The sequence below is a fragment of the Rhipicephalus microplus genome, chromosome X (assembly GCF_043290135.1).
Source record: "Rhipicephalus microplus isolate Deutch F79 chromosome X, USDA_Rmic, whole genome shotgun sequence".
Classification (NCBI taxonomy): Eukaryota; Metazoa; Arthropoda; class Arachnida; order Ixodida; family Ixodidae; genus Rhipicephalus; species Rhipicephalus microplus.
Genome location: NC_134710.1, coordinates 403,202,340 through 403,226,506, shown reverse-complemented (window position 1 = coordinate 403,226,506; position 24,167 = coordinate 403,202,340). Strand labels below are relative to the sequence as shown.

Below are 24,167 nucleotides of genomic sequence, written 5' to 3'. Positions count from 1 at the left end.
CAACCCAACAAAGATAGCGCAAAAGTTCAAATTGATTGAATTGTCGGGTTTCACATCCCAAAACCACCATATGATTATGAGAGACGCCGTAGTGGAGGGCTCCGGAAATTTCGACCACATGGGGTTCTTTAACGTTCACGAAATACTGAGCACACGGGCCTACAACATTTCCGCCTCCTTCGGAAATGCAGACGCGGCAGCCGGGAAACGAACCCGCGACGTGCGGGTCAGCAGCCGAGTACCCTAGCCACTAGACCACCGCGGAGGGGCCGCAAAAGTTCAGAGAGCTCTGGAGGCGCCACGGTTCGAACCAGGGACTTCTCACATGCGAAGCAAGTGCTCTACCTCTGAGCTGCACCCCTGTTATTAAGGAAGCACTTATTTATGCGTTTGATGGTGCTCAACAGATAATTTTAACAACAAAATAAATTATTACTCGAAATGAACAAAATAATCTCGTCATTGCAACGTGATACAATTTTTTTGTCAACAAAGAAAGAAACATAATTCTATCATAAAAGAAAGGGCACCGATGTTTTAGTGGATTATCTCGTCGCATTTCATGGTGCCGTAGTAGTACAACACATAAAAAAGATAGCGCTAAAGTCGAGAGCACTTTCGAGGTGTCGGGGTTCGAACCCTGGACTTCTCACATGCGAAGCAAGCGCTCTTCCTCTGAGCTACACCCACGTTATGTCAGGAGCACTTATGTATGCTATTTATGGTGCTCAAGAAATTACTTTAACAAAAAAAAATTATTACTCGAAATAAACAAAATCACCTCGTCATTGCAACGTGATACAATTGTTTTGTCAACAAAGAAAGAAACATATTTCTATCATAAAGGAAAGGGCAACGATGTTTTTGTAGATTATCTCGTCGCATTTCACGGTGCCGTAGTAGTACAACACAAAAAAGATGGCGCAAAAGTTCAAATTGATTGATTTGTGGGGTTTCACGTCCCAAAACCACCATATGATTATGAGAGACGCCAGAGTGGAGGGCTCCGGAAATTTAGACCACGTGGGGTTCTTTAACGTGCACCAAATACTGAGCACACGGGCCTACAACATTTCCGCCTCCTTCGGAAAAGCAGCCGCCGCAGCCGGGAAACGAACCCGCGACGTGCGGGTCAGCAGCCGAGTACCTTAGCCACTAGACCACCGCGGAGGGGCCGCAAAAGTTCAGAGAGCTCTGGAGGCGCCACGGTTCGAACCAGAGGGACTTCTCACATGCTAAGCAAGCGCTATACCTCTGAGCTGCACCCCTGTTATGTCAGGAGCACTTATTTATGCGTTTGATGGTGCTCAACACATTATTTTACCAACAAAATAAATTATTACTCGAAATAAACAAAATCATCTCGTCATTGCATCGTGATACAATTTTTTTGTCAACAAAGAAAGAAACACATTTCTAACCTAAAGGAAAGGGCACCGATGTTTTAGTAGATTATCTCGTCGCATTTCATGGTGCCGTAGTAGTACAACACAACAAAGATAGCGCAAAAGTTCAAATTGATTGAATTGTCGGGTTTCACGTCCCAAAACCACCATATGATTATGAGAGACGCCGTAGTGGAGGGCTCCGGAAATATTGACCACCTGGGGTTCTTTAACGTGCACCCAAATCTGAGCACACAGGCCTACAACATTTCCGCCTGCATCGGAAATGCAGCCGCCGAAGCCGGGCAACGAACCCGCAACCTGCGGGTCAGCAGCCGAGTACCTTAGCCACTAGACCACCGTGGAGGGGCCGCAAAATTTTAGCGAGCTCTGGAGGTGCCACGGTTCGAACCAGGGACTTCTCACATGCGAAGCAAGTGCTCTACCTCTGAGCTGCACCCCTGTTATGTAGGGAGCACTTATTTATGCGTTTGATGGTGCTCAACAGATAATTTTAACAACAAAATAAATTATTACTCGAAATGAACAAAATAATCTCGTCATTGCAACGTGATACAATTTTTTTGTCAACAAAGAAAGAAACATAATTCTATCATAAAAGAAAGGGCACCGATGTTTTAGTGGATTATCTCGTCGCATTTCATGGTGCCGTAGTAGTACAACACAAAAAAGATAGCGCTAAAGTCGAGAGCACTTTCGAGGTGTCGGGGTTCGAACCCTGGACTTCTCACATGCGAAGCAAGCGCTCAACCTCTGAGCTACACCCACGTTATGTCAGGAGCACTTATGTATGCTATTTATGGTGCTCAAGAAATTACTTTAACAAAAAATAATTATTACTCGAAATACACAAAATCATCTCGTCATTGCAACGCGATAAATTTTTGTCAACAAAGATAGAAACACATTTCTATCATAAAGGAAAGGGCACCGATTGTTTTAGTGGATTATCTTGTCGCATTTCATGGTGCCGTAGTAGTACAACACAAAAAAAATAGCGCAAATGTTCAAATTGATTGATTTGTGGAGTTTCACGTCCCAAAACCACCATATATTTTTGAGAGACGCCGTAGTGGGGGGCTCCGGACATTTCGACCACCTGGGGTTCTTCAACCTGCACCCAAATCTGAGCACACGGGCCTACAACCTTTCCGCCTCCATCGGAAATGCAGCCGCCGCAGCCGGGCAACGAAGCCGCGACCTGCGGGTCAGCAGCCGAGTACCTTAGCCACTAGACCACCGTGGAGGGGCCGCGAAATTTCAGAGAGCTCTGGAGGCGCCACGGTTTGAACCAGGGACTTCTCACATGCGAAGCAAGCGCTCTACCTCTGAGCTTCACCCCTGTTATGTAAGGAGCACTTATTCATACGTTTGATGGTGCTCAACAGATTATTTCAACAACAAAATAAATTATTACTCGAAATAAACAAAATCACCTCGTCATTGCAACGTGATACAATTGTTTTGTCAACAAAGAAAGAAACATATTTCTATCATAAAGGAAAGGGCAACGATGTTTTTGTAGATTATCTCGTCGCATTTCACGGTGCCGTAGTAGTACAACACAAAAAAGATGGCGCAAAAGTTCAAATTGATTGATTTGTGGGGTTTCACGTCCCAAAACCACCATATGATTATGAGAGACGCCAGAGTGGAGGGCTCCGGAAATTTAGGCCACGTGGGGTTCTTTAACGTGCACCAAATACTGAGCACACGGGCCTACAACATTTCCGCCTTCTTCGGAAATGCAGCCGCCGCAGCCGGGAAACGAACCCGTGACGTGCGGGTCAGCAGCCGAGTACCTTAGCCACTAGACCACCGCGGAGGGGCCGCAAAAGTTCAGAGAGCTCTGGAGGCGCCACGGTTCGAACCAGAGGGACTTCTCACATGCTAAGCAAGCGCTATACCTCTGAGCTGCACCCCTGTTATGTCAGGAGCACTTATTTATGCGTTTGATGGAGCTCAACAGATTATTTTAACAACAAAAATAATTATTACTCAAAATAAACAAAATAATCTCGTCATTGAAACGTGATACAATATTTTTGTCAACAAAGAAAGAAACATATTTCTATCATAAAAGAAAGGGCACCGATGTTTTAGTGGATTATCTCGTCGCACTTCATGATGCCGTAGTAGTACAACACAAAAAAGATAGCGCGAAAGTTCAAATTGATTGATTTTTAGGGTTTCATGTCCCAAAACCACCATATGATTATGAGAGACGCCGTAGTGGAGGGCTCCGGAAATTTCGACCACCTGGGGTTCTTTAACGTGCACCCAAATCTGAGCACACGGGCCTACAACATTTCCGCCTCCATCGGAAATGCAGCCGCCGCAGCCGGGAAACGAACCCGCGACCAGCGGGTCAGCAGTCGAGTACCTTCGCCACTAGACCACCGCGGAGGGGCCGAAAAGTTCAGAGAGCTCTGGAGGCGCCACGGTTCGAACCAGGGACTTCTCACATGCGAAGCATCGCTCTACCTCTGAGCTGCACCCCTGTTATGTCAGGAGCACTTATTTATGCGTTTGATGGTGCTCAACACATTATTTTACCAACAAAATAAATTATTACTCGAAATAAACAAAATCATCTCGTCATTGCATCGTGATACAATTTTTTTGTCAACAAAGAAAGAAACACATTTCTAACCTAAAGGAAAGGGCACCGATGTTTTAGTAGATTATCTCGTCGCATTTCATGGTGCCGTAGTAGTACAACACAACAAAGATAGCGCAAAAGTTCAAATTGATTGAATTGTCGGGTTTCACGTCCCAAAACCACCATATGATTATGAGAGACGCCGTAGTGGAGGGCTCCGGAAATATTGACCACCTGGGGTTCTTTAACGTGCACCCAAATCTGAGCACACAGGCCTACAACATTTCCGCCTCCATCGGAAATGCAGCCGCCGAAGCCGGGCAACGAACCCGCAACCTGCGGGTCAGCAGCCGAGTACCTTAGCCACTAGACCACCGTGGAGGGGCCGCAAAATTTTAGCGAGCTCTGGAGGTGCCACGGTTCGAACCAGGGACTTCTCACATGCGAAGCAAGAACTCTACCTCTTAGCTGCACCCCTGTTATGTCAGGAGCACCTATTTATGCGTTTGGTGGTGCTCAACAGATTATTTTAACAACAAAATAAATTAGTATTCGAAATAAACAAAATCATCTCGTCATTGCAACGTGATACAATTTTTTTGTCGACAAAAAAGAAACATATTTCTATCATAACGGAAACGGCACCGATGTTTTAGTAGATTGTCTCGTCGCATTTCATGGTGCCCTAGTAGTACAACACAAAAAAGATAGCGCAAAAGTTCACAGTGATTGATTTGTGGGATTTCACGTCCCAAAACAACCATATGAATATGAGAGACGCCATAGTAGAGGGCTCCGGAAATTTCGACCACCTGGGGTTCTTTAAAGTGCACCCAAATCTGAGCACACGGGCCTACAACATTTCCACCTCCATCGGAAATGCAGCCGCCGCAGCCGGGAAAAGAACCCGCGAACTGCGGGTCAGCAGCCGAGTACCTTAGCCACTAGACCACCGCGTAGGGGCCGCAAAAGTTCAGAGAGCTCTGGAGCGCCACGGTTCGAACCAGGGACTTCTCACATGCGAAGCACGCGCTCTACCTCTGAGCTGCACCCCTGGTATGTCAGGAGCACTTATTTATGCGTTTGATGGTGCTCAACAGATTATTTTAACAACAAAATAACTTAGTACTCGAAATAAACAAAATCATCTCTTCATTGCAACGTGATAAAATTTTTTTTCAACAAAGAAACATATTTCTTTCATAAAAGAAAGCGCACCGATGTTTTAGTGGATTATCTCGTCGTATTTCATGGTGCCGTAGTAGTACAACACAAAAAAGATGGCGCAAAAGTTCAAATTGATTGATTTGTGGGGTTTCACGTCCCAAAACCACCATATGATTATGAGAGACGCCATAGTGGAGGGCTCCGGAAATTCAGACCACCTGGGGTTCTTTAACGTGCACCAAATACTGAGCACACGGGCCTACAACATTTCCGCCTCCTTCGGAAATGCAGCCGCCGCAGCCGGGAAACGAACCCGCGAAGTGCGGGTCAGCCGCCGAGTACTTTAGCCACTAGACCACCGCGGAGGGGCCGCAAAAGTTCAGAGAGCCCTGTAGGCGCCACGGTTCGAACCAGGAACTTCTCACATGCTAAGCAAGCGCTATACCTCTGAGCTGCACCCCTGTTATGTCAGGAGCAGTTATTTATGCGTTTGATGGTGCTCAACAGATTATTTTAACCACAAAAATAATTATTACTCGAAATAAACAAAATAATCTCGTCATTGCAACGTGATACAATATTTTTGTCAACAAAGAAAGAAACTTATTTCTATCATAAAAGAAAGGGCACCGATGTTTTAGTGGATTATCTCGTAGCATTTCATGGTGCCGTAGTAGTACAACACAAAAAAGATAGCGCAAAAGTTCCTATTGATTGATTTGTGGGGTTTCACGTCCCAAAACCACCATATGATTATGAGAGACGCCGTAGTGGAGGGCTCCGGAAATATCGACCACCTGGGGTTCTTTAACGTGCACGAATTACTGAGCACACGGGCCTACAACATTTCCGCCTCCTTCGGAAATGCAGACGCCGCAGCCGGCAAATGAACCCGCGACGTGCGGGTCAGCAGCCGAGTACCTAAGCCACTTAACCACCGCGGAGGGGCCGCAAAATTTCAGAGAGCTCTGGAGGTGCCACGGTTCGAACCCGGGACTTCTCCCATGCGAAGCAAGCGCTCTACCTCAGAGCTACACCCCCCTTGTGTCAGGAGCACTTATGTATGCTATTGATGGTGCTCAAGAACTTATTTTTACAAAAAAATTAATTATTACTCGAAATAAACAAAATCATCTCGTCATTGCAACGTGATACAATTTTTTTGTCAACAAAGAAAGAAACATATTTCTATCATAAAGGAAAGGGCAACGACGTTTTAGTAGATTATCTCGTCGCATTTCATGGTGCCGTAGTAGTACAACACAAAAAAGATAGCGCAAAAGTTCAAATTGATTGATTTGTTGGGTTTCACGTCCCAAAACCACCATATGATTATGAGAGACGCAGGAGTGGAGGGCTCCAAAAATTTCGACCACCTAGGGTTCTTCAACGTGCACCCAAATCTGAGCACACGGGCCTACAACATTTCATCGGAAATGCAGCCGCCACAGCAGGGAAACGAACCCGCGACCTGCGGGTCAGCAGCCGAGTACCTTAGCCACTAGACAACCGAGGAGGGGCCGCAAAATTTCAGAGAGCTCTGGAGGCGCCACGGTTCGAACCAGGGACTTCTCACATGCGAAGCAAGCACTCTACCTCTGAGCTGCACCCCTGGTATGTAGGGAGCACTTATTTATGCGTTTGATGGTGCTCAACAGAATTTAACAACAAAATAAATTATTACTCGAAATGAACAAAATAATCTCGTCATTGCAACGTGATACAATTTTTTTGTCAACAAAGAAAGAAACATATTTCTATCATAAAAGAATGGGCACCGATGTTTTAGTGGATTATCTCGTCGCATTTCATGGTGCCGTAGTAGTACAACACAAAAAAGATAGCGCAAAAGTTCAAATTGATTGATTTGTGGGGTTTCACGTCTCAAAACCACCATATGATTATGAGAGATGCCGTAGTGGAGGGCTCCGGAAATTTCGACCACCTGGGGTTCTTTAACGTGCACCCAAATCTGAGCACACGGGCCTACAACATTTCCGCCTCCATCGGAAATGCAGCCGCCGAAGCCGGGAAACGAACCCGCGACTTGCGGGTCAGCAGTCGAGTACCTTCGCCACTAGACCACCGCAGAGGGGCCGAAAAGTTCAGAGAGCTCTGGAGGCGCCACGGTTCGAACCAGCGACTTCTCACATGCGAAGCATCGCTCTACCTCTGAGCTGCACACCTGTTATGTCAGGAGCACTTATTTATGCATTTGATGGTGCTCAACAGGTTATTTTAACAACAAAATTAATTATTACTCGAAATAAACAAAATCCTCTCGTCGTTGCAACGTGATACAATTTTTTGTCAACAAAGAAAGAAACATATTTCTATCATAAAAGAAAAGGGCAGCAATGTTTTAGTGGAATCACTCGTCGCATTTCATGGTGCCGTAGTATTACAACACATAAAAAAGATAGCGCTAAAGTCGAGAGCACTTTGGAGGTGTCGGGGTTCGAACCCAGAACTTCTCACATGCAAAGCAAGCGCTCTACCTCTGAGCTACACCCACGTTATGTCAGGAGCACTTATGTATGCTATTGATGGTGCTCAACAGATTATTTTAACAACAAAATAAATTATTACTCGAAATGAACAAAATATTTTTGTCATTGCAACGTGATACAATTTTTTTGTCAACAAAGAAAGAAACATATTTCTATCTTAAAAGAAAGGGCACCGATGTTTTAGTGGATTATCTCGTCGCATTTCATGGTGCCGTAGTAGTACAACACAAAAAAGATAGTGCAAAAGTTCAAATTGATTGATTTGTGGGGTTTCACGTCCCAAAACCACCATATGATTATGACAGACGCCGTCGTGGAGGGCTCTGGAAATTTAGACCACCTGGGGTTCTTTAACGTGCTCCAAATACTGAGCACACGGGCCAACAACATTTCCACCTCCTTCGGAAATGCAGCCGCCGCAGCCGGTAAACGATCCCGCGACGTGCGGGTCAGCAGCCGAGTACCTTAGCCACTAGACAACCGAGGAGGGGCCGCAAAATTTCAGAGAGCTCTGGAGGCGCCACGGTTCGAACCAGGGACTTCTCACATGCGAAGCAAGCGCTATACCTCTGAGCTACACCCCCGTTATGTAAGGAGCACTTATTTATGCGTTTGATGGTGCTCAACAGATTATTTTAACAACAAAGTAAATTATTACTCGAAATAAACAAAATCATCTCGTCATTGCAACGTGATACAATTTTTTTGTCAACAAAGAAAGAAACATATTTCTATCATAAAGGAAAGGGCAACGATGTTTTAGTAGATTATCTCGTCGCATTTCATGGTGCCGTAGTTGTACAACACAAAAAAGATAGCGCAAAAGTTCAAATTGATTGATTTGTTGGGTTTCACGTCCCAAAACCACCATATGATTATGAGAGACGCCGTAGTGGAGGGTTCCAGAAATTTCGACCACCTGGGGTTCTTTAACGTGCTCCAAATACTGAGCACACGGGCCTACAACAATTCCACCTCCTTCGGAAATGCAGCCGCCGCAGCCGGTAAACGATCCCGCGACGTGCGGGTCAGCAGCCGAGTACCTTATCCACTAGACCACCGCGGAGAGCCGCAAAAGTTCAGAGAGCTCTGGAGGCGCCACGGTTCGAACCAGGGACTTCTCACATGCTAAGCAAGCGCTATACCTCTGAGCTGCACCCCTGTTATGTCAGGAGCACTTATTTATGCGTTTGATGGTGCTCAACAGATTATTTTAACAACAAAAATAATTATTACTCGAAATAAACAAAATAATCTCGTCATTGCAACGTGATACAATATTTTTGTCAACAAAGAAAGAAACTTATTTCTATAATAAAAGAAAATTGCACCGATGTTTTAGTGGATTAACTCGTCGCATTTCATGGTGCCGCAGTATTACAACACATAAAAAAGATAGCGCTAAAGTCGAGAGCACTTTGGAGGTGTCGGGGTTTGAACCCGGAACTTCTCACATGCAAAGCAAGCGCTCTACCTCTGAGCTACACCCACGTTATGTCAGGAGCACTTATGTATGCTATTGATGGTGCTAAACAGATTATTTTAACAACAAAATAAATTATTACTCGAAATAAACAAAATCATCTCTTCATTGCAACGTGATAAAATTTTTTTTCAACAAAGAAACATATTTCTATCATGAAAGAAAAGAGCAGCAATGTTTTAGTAGAATCACTCGTCGCATTGCATAGTGCCGTAGTATTACAACACATAAAAAAGATAGCGCTAAAGCCGAGAGCACTTTGGAGGTGCCGGGGTTCGAACCCGGGACTTCTCACATGCGAAGCAAGCGCTCTACCTAAGAGCTTCACCCCCATTATGTCAGGAGCACTTATGTATGCTATTGATGGTGCTCAAGAACTTATTTTTACAAAAAATTAATTATTACTCGAAATAAACAAAATCATCTGGTCATTGCAACGCGATAAATTTTTTGTCAACGAAGATTGAAACACATTTCTATCATAAAGGAAAAGGCACCGATCTTTTAGTAGATTATCTCGTTGCACTTCATGGTGCCGTAGTAGCAAAAAAGATAGCGCAAAAGTTCAAATTGATTGATTTTTAGGCTTTCACGTCCTGAAACCACCATATGACTATGAGAGACGCTGTAGTGGAGGGCTCCGGAAATATCGACCAGCTGGGGTTCTTTAACGTGCACCCAAATCTGAGCACATGGGCCTACAACATTTCCGCCTCATTCGGAAATGCAGCCGCTGCCGCCGGGAAAAGAACCCGCGACCTGCGGGTCAGCAGCCGAGTACCTTAGCCACTAGACCACCGCGGAGGGACCGCAAAAGTTCAGAGAGCACTTTGGAGGTGCCGGGGTTCGAACCCGGGACTTCTCACATGCGAAGCAAGCGCTCTACCTCTGAGCTACACCCCCGTTATGTCAGGAGCACTTATGTATGCTATTGATGGTGCTCAAGAAATTACTTTAACAAAAAATTAATTATTACTCAAAATAAACAAAATCATCTCGTCATTGCAACGCGATAAATTTTTGTCAACAAAGATAGAAACACATTTCTATCATAAAGGAAAGGGCACCGATTGTTTTAGTAGATTATCTCGTCGCATTTCGTGGTGCCGTAGTAGTACAACACAAAAAAGATAGCGCAAATGTTCAAATTGATTGATTTGTGGGGTTTCACGTCCCAAAACCACCATATATTATGAGAGACGCCGTAGTGGAGGGCTCCGGAAATTTCGACCACCTGGGGTTCTTCAACGTGCACCCAAATCTGAGCACACGGGCCTACAACATTTCCGCCTCCATCGGAAATGCAGCCGCCGCAGCCGGGCAACGAAGCCGCGACCTGCGGGTCAGCAGCCGAGTACCTTAGCCACTAGACCACCGTGGAGGGGCCGAAAAATTTCAGAGAGCTCTGGAGGCGCCACGGATTGAACCAGGGATTTCTCACATGCGAAGCAAGCGCTCTACCTCTGAGCTGCACTCCTGTTATGTAAGGAGAACTTATTTATGCGTTTGATGGTGCTCAACAGATTATTTTAACAACAAAATAAGTTATTACTCGAAATAAACAAAATCATCTCGTCATTGCAACGTGATACAATTTTTTTGTCAACAAAGAAAGAAACATATTTCTATCATAAAGGAAAGGGCAACGATGTTTTAGTAGATTATCTCGTCGCATTTCATGGTGCCGTAGTTGTACAACACAAAAAAGATAGCGCAAAAGTTCAAATTGATTGATTTGTTGGGTTTCACGTCCCAAAACCACCATATGATTATGAGAGACGCTGTAGCGGAGGGTTCCAGAAATTTCGACTACCTGGGGTTCTTTAACGTGCTCCAAATACTGAGCACACGGGCCTACAACATTTCCGCCTCCTTCGGAAATGCACCCGCCGCAGCCGGTAAACGAACCCGCGACGTGCGGGTCAGCAGCCGAGTACCTTAGCCACTAGACCACCGCGGAGAGCCGCAAAAGTTCAGAGAGCTCTGGAGGCACCACGGTTCGAACCAGGGACTTCTCACATGCTAAGCAAGCGCTATACCTCTGAGCTGCACCCCTGTTAAGTCAGGAGCGCTTATTTATGCGTTTGATGGTGCTCAACAGATTATTTTAACAACAAAATAAATTATTACTCGAAATAAACAAAATCATCTCGTCATTGCAAAGTGATACAATTTTTTTTTGTCAACAAAGAAAGAAACATATTTCTATCATAAAAGAAAATTGCACCGATGTTTTAGTGGATTAACTCGTCGCATTTCATGGTGCCGCAGTATTACAACACATAAAAAAGATAGCGCTAAAGTCGAGAGCACTTTGGAGGTGCCGGGGTTTGAACCCGAGAATTCTCACATGCGAAGCAAGCGCTCTACCTCTGAGCTACACCCCCGTTATGTCAGGAGCACTAATGTATGCTATTGATGGTGCTCAAGAAATTATTTTAACAAAAAAATAATTATAACTTGAAATAAACAAAATCATATCGTCATTGCAAAGCGATATATTATTTGTCAACAAAGATAGAAACACATTTGTATCATAAAGGAAAGGGCACCGATGTTTTAGTAGATTACCTCGTCGCATTTCATGGTGCTGTAGTAGTAACACACAAAAAAGATGGCGCAAAAGTTCAAATTGATTGATTTGTGGGGTTTCACGTCCCAAAACCACCATATGATTATGAGAGACGCCGTAGTGGAGGGCTCCGGAAATATCGACCACCTGGGGTTCTTTAACGTGCACGAATTACTGAGCACACGGGCCTACAACATTTCCGCCTCCTTCGGAAATGCAGACGCCGCAGCCGGGAAACGAACCCACGACGTGCGGGTCAGCAGCCGAGTACCTTAGCCACTAGACCACCGCGGAGGGGCCGCAAAAGTTCAGAGAGCTCTGGAGGCGCCACAGTTCGAACCAGGGACTTCACACATGCGAAGCAAGCGCTCTACCTCTAAGCTGCATCCCTGTTATGTAGGGAGCACTTATTTATGCGTTTGATGGTGCTCAACAGATTATTTTAACAACAAAATAAATTATTACTCGAAATGAACAAAATAATCTCGTCATTGCAACATGATACAATTTTTTTGTCAACAAAGAATGAAACATATTTCTATCATAAAAGAAAGGGCACCGATGTTTTAGTGGATTATCTCGTCGCATTTCATGGTGCCGTAGTAGTGGAACACAAAAAAGATAGCGCAAAAGTTCAAATTGATTGATTTGTGGGGTTTCACGTCCCAAAACCACCATATGATTATGAGAGACGCCGTAGTGGAGGGCTCCGGAAATTTCGACCACCTGGGGTTCTTTAACGTGCACGAAATACTGAGCACACGGGCCTACAACATTTCCGCCTCCTTCGGAAATGCAGCCGCCACAGCCGGGAAACGAACCCGCGACGTGCGGGTCAGCAGCCGAGTACCTTAGCCACTAGACCACCGCGGAGGGGCCGCAAAAGTTCAGAAAGCTCTGGAGGCGCCACGGTTCGAACCAGGGACTTCTCACATGCGAAGCAAGCGCTCTACCTCTGAGCTGCACCCCTGTTATGTAGGGAGCACTTATTTATGCGTTTGATGGTGCTCAACAGATTATTTTAACAACAAAATAAATTATTACTCGAAATGAACAAAATAATCTCGTCATTGCAACGTGATACAATTTTTTTTCAACAAAGAAAGAAACATATTTCTTTCATAAAAGAAAGCGCACCGATGTTTTAGTGGATTATCTCGTCGTATTTCATGGTGCCGTAGTAGTACAACACAAAAAAGATGGCGCAAAAGTTCAAATTGATTGATTTGTGGGGTTTCACGTCCCAAAACCACCATATGATTATGAGAGACGCCATAGTGGAGGGCTCCGGAAATTCAGACCACCTGGGGTTCTTTAACGTGCACCAAATACTGAGCACACGGGCCTACAACATTTCCGCCTCCTTCGGAAATGCAGCCGCCGCAGCCGGGAAACGAACCCGCGAAGTGCGGGTCAGCCGCCGAGTACTTTAGCCACTAGACCACCGCGGAGGGGCCGCAAAAGTTCAGAGAGCCCTGTAGGCGCCACTGTTCGAACCAGGAACTTCTCACATGCTAAGCAAGCGCTATACCTCTGAGCTGCACCCCTGTTATGTCAGGAGCAGTTATTTATGCGTTTGATGGTGCTCAACAGATTATTTTAACCACAAAAATAATTATTACTCGAAATAAACAAAATAATCTTGTCATTGCAACGTGATACAATATTTTTGTCAACAAAGAAAGAAACTTATTTCTATCATAAAAGAAAGGGCACCGATGTTTTAGTGGATTATCTCGTAGCATTTCATGGTGCCGTAGTAGTACAACACAAAAAAGATAGCGCAAAAGTTCCTATTGATTGATTTGTGGGGTTTCACGTCCCAAAACCACCATATGATTATGAGAGACGCCGTAGTGGAGGGCTCCGGAAATATCGACCACCTGGGGTTCTTTAACGTGCACGAATTACTGAGCACACGGGCCTACAACATTTCCGCCTCCTTCGGAAATGCAGACGCCGCAGCCGGCAAATGAACCCGCGACGTGCGGGTCAGCAGCCGAGTACCTAAGCCACTAAACCACCGCGGAGGGGCCGCAAAATTTCAGAGAGCTCTGGAGGTGCCACGGTTCGAACCCGGGACTTCTCCCATGCGAAGCAAGCGCTCTACCTCAGAGCTACACCCCCCTTGTGTCAGGAGCACTTATGTATGCTATTGATGGTGCTCAAGAACTTATTTTTACAAAAAAATTAATTATTACTCGAAATAAACAAAATCATCTCGTCATTGCAACGTGATACAATTTTTTTGTCAACAAAGAAAGAAACATATTTCTATCATAAAGGAAAGGGCAACGACGTTTTAGTAGATTATCTCGTCGCATTTCATGGTGCCGTAGTAGTACAACACAAAAAAGATAGCGCAAAAGTTCAAATTGATTGATTTGTTGGGTTTCACGTCCCAAAACCACCATATGATTATGAGAGACGCCGGAGTGGAGGGCTCCAAAAATTTCGACCACCTAGGGTTCTTCAACGTGCACCCAAATCTGAGCACACGGGCCTACAACATTTCATCGGAAATGCAGCCGCCACAGCCGGGAAACGAACCCGCGACCTGCGGGTCAGCAGCCGAGTACCTTAGCCACTAGACAACCGAGGAGGGGCCGCAAAATTTCAGAGAGCTCTGGAGGCGCCACGGTTCGAACCAGGGACTTCTCACATGCGAAGCAAGCACTCTACCTCTGAGCTGCACCCCTGGTATGTAGGGAGCACTTATTTATGCGTTTGATGGTGCTCAACAGAATTTAACAACAAAATAAATTATTACTCGAAATGAACAAAATAATCTCGTCATTGCAACGTGATACAATTTTTTTGTCAACAAAGAAAGAAACATATTTCTATCATAAAAGAATGGGCACCGATGTTTTAGTGGATTATCTCGTCGCATTTCATGGTGCCGTAGTAGTACAACACAAAAAAGATAGCGCAAAAGTTCAAATTGATTGATTTGTGGGGTTTCACGTCTCAAAACCACCATATGATTATGAGAGACGCCGTAGTGGAGGGCTCCGGAAATTTCGACCACCTGGGGTTCTTTAACGTGCACCCAAATCTGAGCACACGGGCCTACAACATTTCCGCCTCCATCGGAAATGCAGCCGCCGAAGCCGGGAAACAAACCCGCGACTTGCGGGTCAGCAGTCGAGTACCTTCGCCACTAGACCACGGCAGAGGGGCCGAAAAGTTCAGAGAGCTCTGGAGGCGCCACGGTTCGAACCAGCGACTTCTCACATGCGAAGCATCGCTCTACCTCTGAGCTGCACACCTGTTATGTCAGGAGCACCTATTTATGCATTTGATGGTGCTCAACAGGTTATTTTAACAACAAAATTAATTATTACTCGAAATAAACAAAATCCTCTCGTCGTTGCAACGTGATACAATTTTTTGTCAACAAAGAAAGAAACATATTTCTATCATAAAAGAAAAGGGCAGCAATGTTTTAGTGGAATCACTCGTCGCATTTCATGGTGCCGTAGTATTACAACACATAAAAAAGATAGCGCTAAAGTCGAGAGCACTTTGGAGGTGTCGGGGTTCGAACCCAGAACTTCTCACATGCAAAGCAAGCGCTCTACCTCTGAGCTACACCCACGTTATGTCAGGAGCACTTATGTATGCTATTGATGGTGCTCAACAGATTATTTTAACAACAAAATAAATTATTACTCGAAATGAACAAAATATTTTTGTCATTGCAACGTGATACAATTTTTTTGTCAACAAAGAAAGAAACATATTTCTATCTTAAAAGAAAGGGCACCGATGTTTTAGTGGATTATCTCGTCGCATTTCATGGTGCCGTAGTAGTACAACACAAAAAAGATAGTGCAAAAGTTCAAATTGATTGATTTGTGGGGTTTCACGTCCCAAAACCACCATATTGCCACGTTCCATTTCCCAAGCTTTTGTTATCGTCCCAAAACACCACACGATTCACAGCGCAAACCGCGCCTGCAGTTTTCGAGAGGGTTCCGGACTGTAGTAGATCATTTCGATAAGATCACGCCCACTGTGCGAATGGTACAGATTGTTCCGGAACGTACGCCGCCGCCAGCGGTAGCGCTAGAACATTCGACGGCGGGAGTATAAATGCCAACGCGCTTCGCCGCTTGTCAGTAGTTGATCGAAGGCCGACGCTCCGTTCGCCGCTATCAGTCTGAGACTGCTATCTGTGCGAGACTGCTGCAGTAATTGGACTTTCTGTTTACCGGCACAGGTTCGCCCAAATAAACAGTTAAAATCCCAACACGAAGTCTCCTGTCTTCGGCCACGTCACGACCCCGTGACATCTGGTGGAGGTGCTGCTTCGTTCATGTACCGCACGCCCCCGTCAAGCCGTGAACCCAGCCCACGTCGCGGAGAAGACACCGACGCCAACCAGGAGCAGCGAACAAGCCGCCGACAGCAAGGGCTACCACCGGAGTACGGGATTCTAGAAGACAAGGCGCGGAAGACCAAGGCCATGACCGCGACTGCAGCGACAATGACAACCGCCGCATCCCTGCCCACGATGGTCATGCATCAACCCAGGGAACCACCAATTTTTCATGGGTCATCGTTCGAAGACCCGGAGTCCTGGTTAGAAACATACGACCGTGTGGCCGCCCTCAACCACTGGGACAACGAAGAAAAGCTCCGGCGCGTGTACTTTTACCTGGAAGACACCGCAAGGACCTGGCTAGAGAATCGTGAGTCCACGCTCCGAACGTGGGATGTCTTCTGCGGCGCATTTCTGCAAACGTTCGCGAGCGTCGCTCGCAAAGAAAGGGCCGCTGCTCAACTAGAGACCCGGGTTCAGCTACCGAATGAGAAGGTTGGAATTTTCACAGAGGAGATGACCCGCCTATTTCGTCACGCTGACCCAGACATGCCTGAGGAGAAGAAAGTTCGTTTCCTCATGCGAGGGGTCAAACAGGAGCTCTTCGCGGGACTAATGAGGAATCCACCGAACACCGTCCAAGAATTTGTATCCGAGGCGACCACCATCGAAAAAACCCTTGACATGCGCACCAGACAGTATAATCGTCGCCTGACTCCAGAATGCGCTGCTGCTCAAACCAGTGACTCCGAAAACCTGCGTGAAACGATCCGAGCGATCGTGCGGGAAGAGCTGCGCAAACTGTTGCCTTCGGCGCAACCTCAAGTGGATTCGATCGCCGACATTGTGCGAGAAGAAGTTCGGCAATCACTTCGAATTCCCCATACACCGCTGCCCGAGCCAGAAACTATGAGCTACGCCGCTGCAGTGCGCCACAACGCTCCTCCCCGTCCACGCCAAAACGCCGCCCCGTCGCACTTCCGTCGCCAGACACCACCGCCGCCACCACCCCCACCGATGACCTACCGTTCACCAGCGGGCCAGCGCAGTGCGCCGAGGAAAACCGACGTTTGGCGCACCCCTGACCACCGCCCACTGTGCTACCACTGCGGCGAGGCCGGGCACACTTACCGCCGTTGCCAGTACCGACAGATGGGACTGCGTGGCTTCGCCGTCGATGCACCACGTCCGCAGCCAGGAGAACGACCACGTGACATCGCCGACTACCTGACAGGAACTCGGTGGACACCACGAAGCCCTTCACGTTCGCCGTCGCCCAGCCGCCGCACGTCACCGCACCACCGACAGTACTCTGGCCCAACGCGGGGCCGGTCTCCTAGCCCGTATCCGGGAAACTAAGGGCAGCAACCGGTGGAGGTGCGGTTGCTGTGCGACGAACTACCGAAGATCCTCCGACGACGCCGCGACGGAGCTTTCCGAACACAACGCCAACCAGGCAAAGCCCTGACGGCGAAAGCTCACTTACTGAAGGTGGCCTGACGACGCAACGTGGAAGCAGCGGAACAAGCCGACGCAGCCGTGACCCGACGCCACGCCCTAACTGTAATGCGAGACGGCGAACTAGCGACCTCGACGTTCTTATCGACGGCCACAGTGTGACCGCTCTCGTCGATACTGGAGCCGACTATTCTGTCATCAGTGGGTCGTTCGCCACGAAGTTAAAGAAAGTTAGGACAGCTTGGAAAGGCCCTGAAATCCGCACAGCCGGAGGTCATCTCGTAACGCCTGCAGGAATCTGCACAGCAAGAGTCACCATTAGCGGCCGTATTTATCCTACAGACTTCATAGTCCTACAGCGTTGCTCGAGAGATGTCATCCTTGGCATGGACTTCTTATGCCTCCATGGTGCTGTCATCAACCTAAAAACAAAGTCGATAACGTTATCCAGAGAAAAGGCACTACCGCCGCGCACGCCGTCTGGACACTATGCCTTGAATGTGCTGGAAGAACAAGTCACCATTCCGCCTCGCTCAAGCGTCATTATTTCAGTCGGCGCTCCTGAATCACCTGACTTCAAAGGCGTCGTTGAAGGCAGTCAGCATCTGTTGGTCACCCGAAATATTTGCGTCGCAAGAGGAATTGCAGAGCTGCGGGGAGGCAAAGCAACGGTTATGCTAACGAATTTCAGCAATGAGTACAAACATGTGAACAAAGGAACAACGGTCGCATACATCGAAGAAATTGTCGAAGCCAGCAGTGCTTTCGCCCTCGCCGATTTTGCGGAACCTGCTCAGAGGCACCAAGCCCCTCCCATAGCTTTCGACGTCAATCCCAGACTTCCGAACGATAAGCAAGAACAGCTCAAGGCCCTGCTCCTGCAATACGAAGATTGCTTTTCGTCGTCATCGAAAATTCGGAAGACCCCAATCACGAAACATCGCATCATAACCGAAGAAAATGCCAGACCACTCCGTCAGAGTCCATACAGGGTTTCGACGCGAGAACGTGAGGCCATGAAGAGACAAGTTGATGAAATGCTGCGGGATGACATTATCCAGCCGTCCAAGAGCCCATGGGCATCCCCCGTGGTGTTAGTGAAGAAAAAGGATGGGACCCTACGTTTCTGCGTCGATTATCGCCGCCTGAACAAAATCACAAGAAAGGACGTGTATCCTCTCCCACGAATAGACGACGCACTTGATCGGCTCCATAACGCCAAGTACTTTTCGTCAATGGACCTCAAGACTGGCTATTGGCAAATCGAAGTCGACGAAAGAGACCGAGAGAAGACGGCGTTTATAACACCGGACGGTCTCTTCGAGTTTAAAGTGATGCCCTTCGGCCTTTGCTCAGCGCCTGCAACTTTTCAACGCGTTATGGACACAGTACTGGCAGGATTGAAGTGGCAGACTTGCCTTGTGTACTTGGACGACGTCGTCGTGTTTTCCTCGAGTTTAGACGAGCATCTTCGACGCCTTGAAGCTGTACTTCAAGCCATCAAGACTTCCGGACTCACACTGAAGCCAGAAAAGTGCAGATTTGCGTATGAAGAGCTCTTGTTTCTGGGGCACGTTATCAGCAAGTCTGGAGTTCGTCCTGATCCACGGAAAACAGCCGCCATCGCCGACTTCCCGCCGCCCACTGACAAGAAAGCCGTGCGCCGATTTCTGGGCCTGTGCGCCTATTATAGGCGGTTCGTGAAAAACTTCGCCCGCATCGCCGATCCTCTCACTAACCTTACCAAGGCCGACGTGGAGTTCAAGTGGGAAACGCCACAGGAACACGCTTTCCAGGAGCTCAAACATCGCCTCCAGACGCCTCCGTTACTTGCCCATTTCGACGAATTCGCCGAGACAGAAATACATACTGACGCAAGCAACGTAGGTCTTGGCGCCGTTCTTGTGCAGAGGGCTGACGGACTTGAAAGGGTTATTAGTTACGCCAGCCGATCGCTATCCAAAGCAGAAGCAAATTATTCCACAACAGAAAAGGAGTGCCTCGCCATCATCTGGGCTACGTCGAAATTTCGCCCATACCTCTACGGCAGGCCCTTCAAAGTTGTGAGTGACCACCACGCCTTGTGTTGGCTAGCCACTTTGAAGGACCCTTCAGGTCGCCTCGCACGATGGAGCCTGAGACTTCAAGAATATGACATTACTGTCATTTACAAGTCCGGCAAAAAACACTCCGACGCCGACTGTCTCTCTCGTGCGCCTGTCGACCAACCGCTACACGAGGACCCGGATGACGACTACTTCTTGGGAACGATAACTACCGACGACTTCGCTGAACGACAGCGGGCCGACCCGGAACTTAAGGCCCTAATAGAATACCTCGAAGGCAGGACCGCCGAAGTCCCAAAGGTATTCAAGCGCGCACTTGCGTCGTTTTTTCTACGAAACGGTCTTCTACAAAAGAAAAACTTTTCACCGCTTCGGGCTAAGTACCTCCTTGTGGTGCCTTCAGCTCTGCGACCAGAACTCCTGCAGGCCCTCCACGACGATCCGACAGCAGGGCACCTCGGTGTTTCTCGCACGCTCGCGAGGATACAAGAAAGGTACTACTGGCCGCGTCTTACCGCCGACGTCACTCGTTATGTGAGGACATGCCGGGACTGTCAGCGACGCAAGACACCACCGACAAGGCCAGCGGGACTTCTGCAGCCAATAGATCCACCATGCCGACCTTTCCAGCAGATTGGTATGGACCTACTGGGGCCGTTCCCGACGTCGGCTTTCGGAAACAAGTGGATCGTGGTAGCTACCGACTACCTCACCCGCTACGCCGAGACAAAAGCCCTGCCAAAAGGCAGTGCATCCGAGGTAGCTAAGTTCTTCGTCGAAAATATCGTCCTACGTCACGGCGCCCCGGAGGTCCTTATCACCGACAGAGGAACGGCATTCACTGCCGACTTAACTCAAGCGATCTTGGCATACAGCCAAACAAACCACCGCCGGACGACAGCGTACCACCCACAGACCAACGGCCTCACCGAGCGGCTTAACAAGACGATCGCCGACATGCTGTCAATGTACGTCGATGTCGAACACAAGACGTGGGACGCCATTCTTCCGTATGTGACCTTCGCATACAACACGGCGGTGCAGGAGACGACGCAGATATCTCCATACAAATTGGTCTACGGAAGGAGCCCGACAACGACGCTCGATGCCATGTTACCCAACGTCACCGACGAAGAAAACATCGATGTGAGCGAGTACCTTCATCGCGCCGAAGAAGCCCGACAACTTGCGCGGCTCCGTATCAAGAATCAACAGACGACCGACAGCCACCGTTACAACCTTCGACGACGCTTCGTGGAATACCAGCCCGGTGAACGTGTTTGGGTGTGGACGCCGATACGCCGACGTGGACTAAGTGAAAAGCTTCTGCGACGGTACTTCGGACCGTACAGGGTGGTTCGACGTCTCGGCCCACTTGATTACGAGGTTGTCCCCGACGGCATCACGAACTCTCAACGACGCCGATCGCGACCTGAAGCCGTCCATGTCGCACGCCTAAAGCCGTTTCATGCGCGTTAACAAACTGAAACAGTGTTTTTTGTATTATTGTTGTATTGTAATTTATTCATTGTACTTTCTTGCATTATTATTGTACCTTCATCTTTAGTTAAAGCATCGAGACGATGCCTTTTTCAGAGGGGGGCAATGCCACGTTCCATTTCCCAAGCTTTTGTTATCGTCCCAAAACACCACACGATTCACAGCGCAAACCGCGCCTGCAGTTTTCGAGAGGGTTCCGGACTGTAGTAGATCATTTCGATAAGATCACGCCCACTGTGCGAATGGTACAGATTGTTCCGGAACGTACGCCGCCGCCAGCGGTAGCGCTAGAACATTCGACGGCGGGAGTATAAATGCCAACGCGCTTCGCCGCTTGTCAGTAGTTGATCGAAGGCCGACGCTCCGTTCGCCGCTATCAGTCTGAGACTGCTATCTGTGCGAGACTGCTGCAGTAATTGGACTTTCTGTTTACCGGCACAGGTTCGCCCAAATAAACAGTTAAAATCCCAACACGAAGTCTCCTGTCTTCGGCCACGTCACGACCCCGTGACAATATGATTATGACAGACGCCGTCGTGGAGGGCTCCGGAAATTTAGACCACCTGGGGTTCTTTAACGTACACCAAATACTGAGCACACGGGCCTACAACATTTCCGCATCCTTCGGAAATGCAGCCGCCACAGCCGGGAAGCGAACCCGCGACCTGCGGGTCAGCAGCCGAGTACCTTAGCCACTAGACAACCGAGGAGGGGCCGCAAAATTTCAGAGAGCTCTGGAGGCGCCACTGTTCGAACCAGGGACTTCTCACATGCGAAGCAAAACTCTACCTCTGAGCTGCACCCCTGGTATGTAGGGAGCACTTATTTATTCGTTTGATGGTGCTCAACAGATTATTTTAACAACAAAATAAATTATTACTCGAAATGAACAAAATATTCTTGTCATTGCAACGTGATACATTTTTTTTGTCAACAAAGAAAGAAACATATTTCTATCATAAAGGAAAGGGCAACGATGTTTTAGTAGATTATCCCGTCGCATTTCATGGTGCCGTAGTTGTACAACACAAAAAAGATAGCGCAAAAGTTCAAATTGATTGATTTGTTGGGTTTCACGTCCCAAAACCACCATATGATTATGAGAGACGCCGTAGTGGAGGGTTCCAGAAATTTCGACCACCTGGGGTTTTTAACGTGCTCCAAATACTGAGCACACGGGCCAACAACATTTCCACCTCCTTCAGAAATGCAGCCGCCGCAGCCGGTAAACGATCCCGCGACGTGCGGGTCAGCAGCCGAGTACCTTAGCCACTAGACAACCGAGGAGGGGCCGCAAAATTTCAGAGAGCTCTGGAGGCGCCACGGTTCGAACCAGGGACTTCTCACATGCGAAGCAAGCGCTATACCTCTGAGCTACACCCCCGTTATGTAAGGAGCACTTATTTATGCGTTTGATGGTGCTCAACAGATTATTTTAACAACAAAGTAAATTATTACTCGAAATAAACAAAATCATCTCGTCATTGCAACGTGATACAATTTTTTTGTCAACAAAGAAAGAAACATATTTCTATCATAAAGGAAAGGGCAACGATGTTTTAGTAGATTATCTCGTCGCATTTCATGGTGCCGTAGTTGTACAACACAAAAAAGATAGCGCAAAAGTTCAAATTGATTGATTTGTTGGGTTTCACGTCCCAAAACCACCATATGATTATGAGAGACGCCGTAGTGGAGGGTTCCAGAAATTTCGACCACCTGGGGTTCTTTAACGTGCTCCAAATACTGAGCACACGGGCCTACAACATTTCCACCTCCTTCGGAAATGCAGCCGCCGCAGCCGGTAAACGATCCCGCGACGTGCGGGTCAGCAGCCGAGTACCTTATCCACTAGACCACCGCGGAGAGCCGCAAAAGTTCAGAGAGCTCTGGAGGCGCCACGGTTCGAACCAGGGACTTCTCACATGCTAAGCAAGCGCTATACCTCTGAGCTGCACCCCTGTTATGTCAGGAGCACTTATTTATGCGTTTGATGGTGCTCAACAGATTATTTTAACAACAAAAATAATTATTACTCGAAATAAACAAAATAATCTCGTCATTGCAACGTGATACAATATTTTTGTCAACAAAGAAAGAAACTTATTTCTATATTAAAAGAAAATTGCACCGATGTTTTAGTGGATTAACTCGTCGCATTTCATGGTGCCGCAGTATTACAACACATAAAAAAGATAGCGCTAAAGTCGAGAGCACTTTGGAGGTGTCGGGGTTTGAACCCGGAACTTCTCACATGCAAAGCAAGCGCTCTACCTCTGAGCTACACCCACGTTATGTCAGGAGCACTTATGTATGCTATTGATGGTGCTAAACAGATTATTTTAACAACAAAATAAATTATTACTCGAAATAAACAAAATCATCTCGTCATTGCAACGTGATACAATTTTTTTGTCAACAAAGAAAGAAACATATTTCTATCATAAAGGAAAGGGCAACGACGTTTTAGTAGATTATCTCGTCGCATTTCATGGTGCCGTAGCAGTACAACACAAAAAAAATAGCGCAAAAGTTCAAATTGATTGATTTGTTGGGTTTCACGTCCCAAAACCACCATATGATTATGAGAGACGCCGTAGTGGAGGGCTCCAAAAATTTCGACCACCTGGGGTTCTTCAACGTGCACCCAAATCTGAGCACACGGGCCTACAACATTTCCGCTTCCATCGGAAATGCAGCCGCCACAGCCGGGAAACGAACCCGCGACCTGCGGGTCAGCAGCCGAGTACCTTAGCCACTAGACAACCGTGGAGGGGCCGCGAAATTTCAGAGAGCTCTTGAGGCGCCACGGTTTGAACCAGGGACTTCTCACATGCGAAGCAAGCGCTCTACCTCTGAGCTGCACCCCTGTTATGTAAGGAGCACTTATTTATGCGTTTGATGGTGCTCAACAGACTATTTTAACAACAAAATAAATTATTACTCGAAATAAACAAAATCATCTCGTCATTGCAACGTGATACAATTTTTTTGTCAACAAAGAAAGAAACATATTTCTATCATAAAGGAAAGGGCACCAATGTTTTAGTAGATTATCTCGTCGCATTTCATGGTG

At 47.2% G+C, this 24,167-nt stretch overlaps 2 non-coding genes across 2 annotated transcripts; both read right to left on the bottom strand.

The window, feature by feature from the left end:
* Positions 1-9,999: 9,999 nt before the first annotated feature.
* TRNAA-CGC (transfer RNA alanine (anticodon CGC)) lies at positions 10,000-10,071 on the bottom strand. Its single transcript has one exon. It is a non-coding gene; the product is annotated as a tRNA-Ala (tRNA).
* A 1,412-nt stretch (positions 10,072-11,483) lies between these two features.
* TRNAA-CGC (transfer RNA alanine (anticodon CGC)) lies at positions 11,484-11,555 on the bottom strand. Its single transcript has one exon. It is a non-coding gene; the product is annotated as a tRNA-Ala (tRNA).
* Between the last annotated feature and the right edge of the window lie 12,612 nt (positions 11,556-24,167).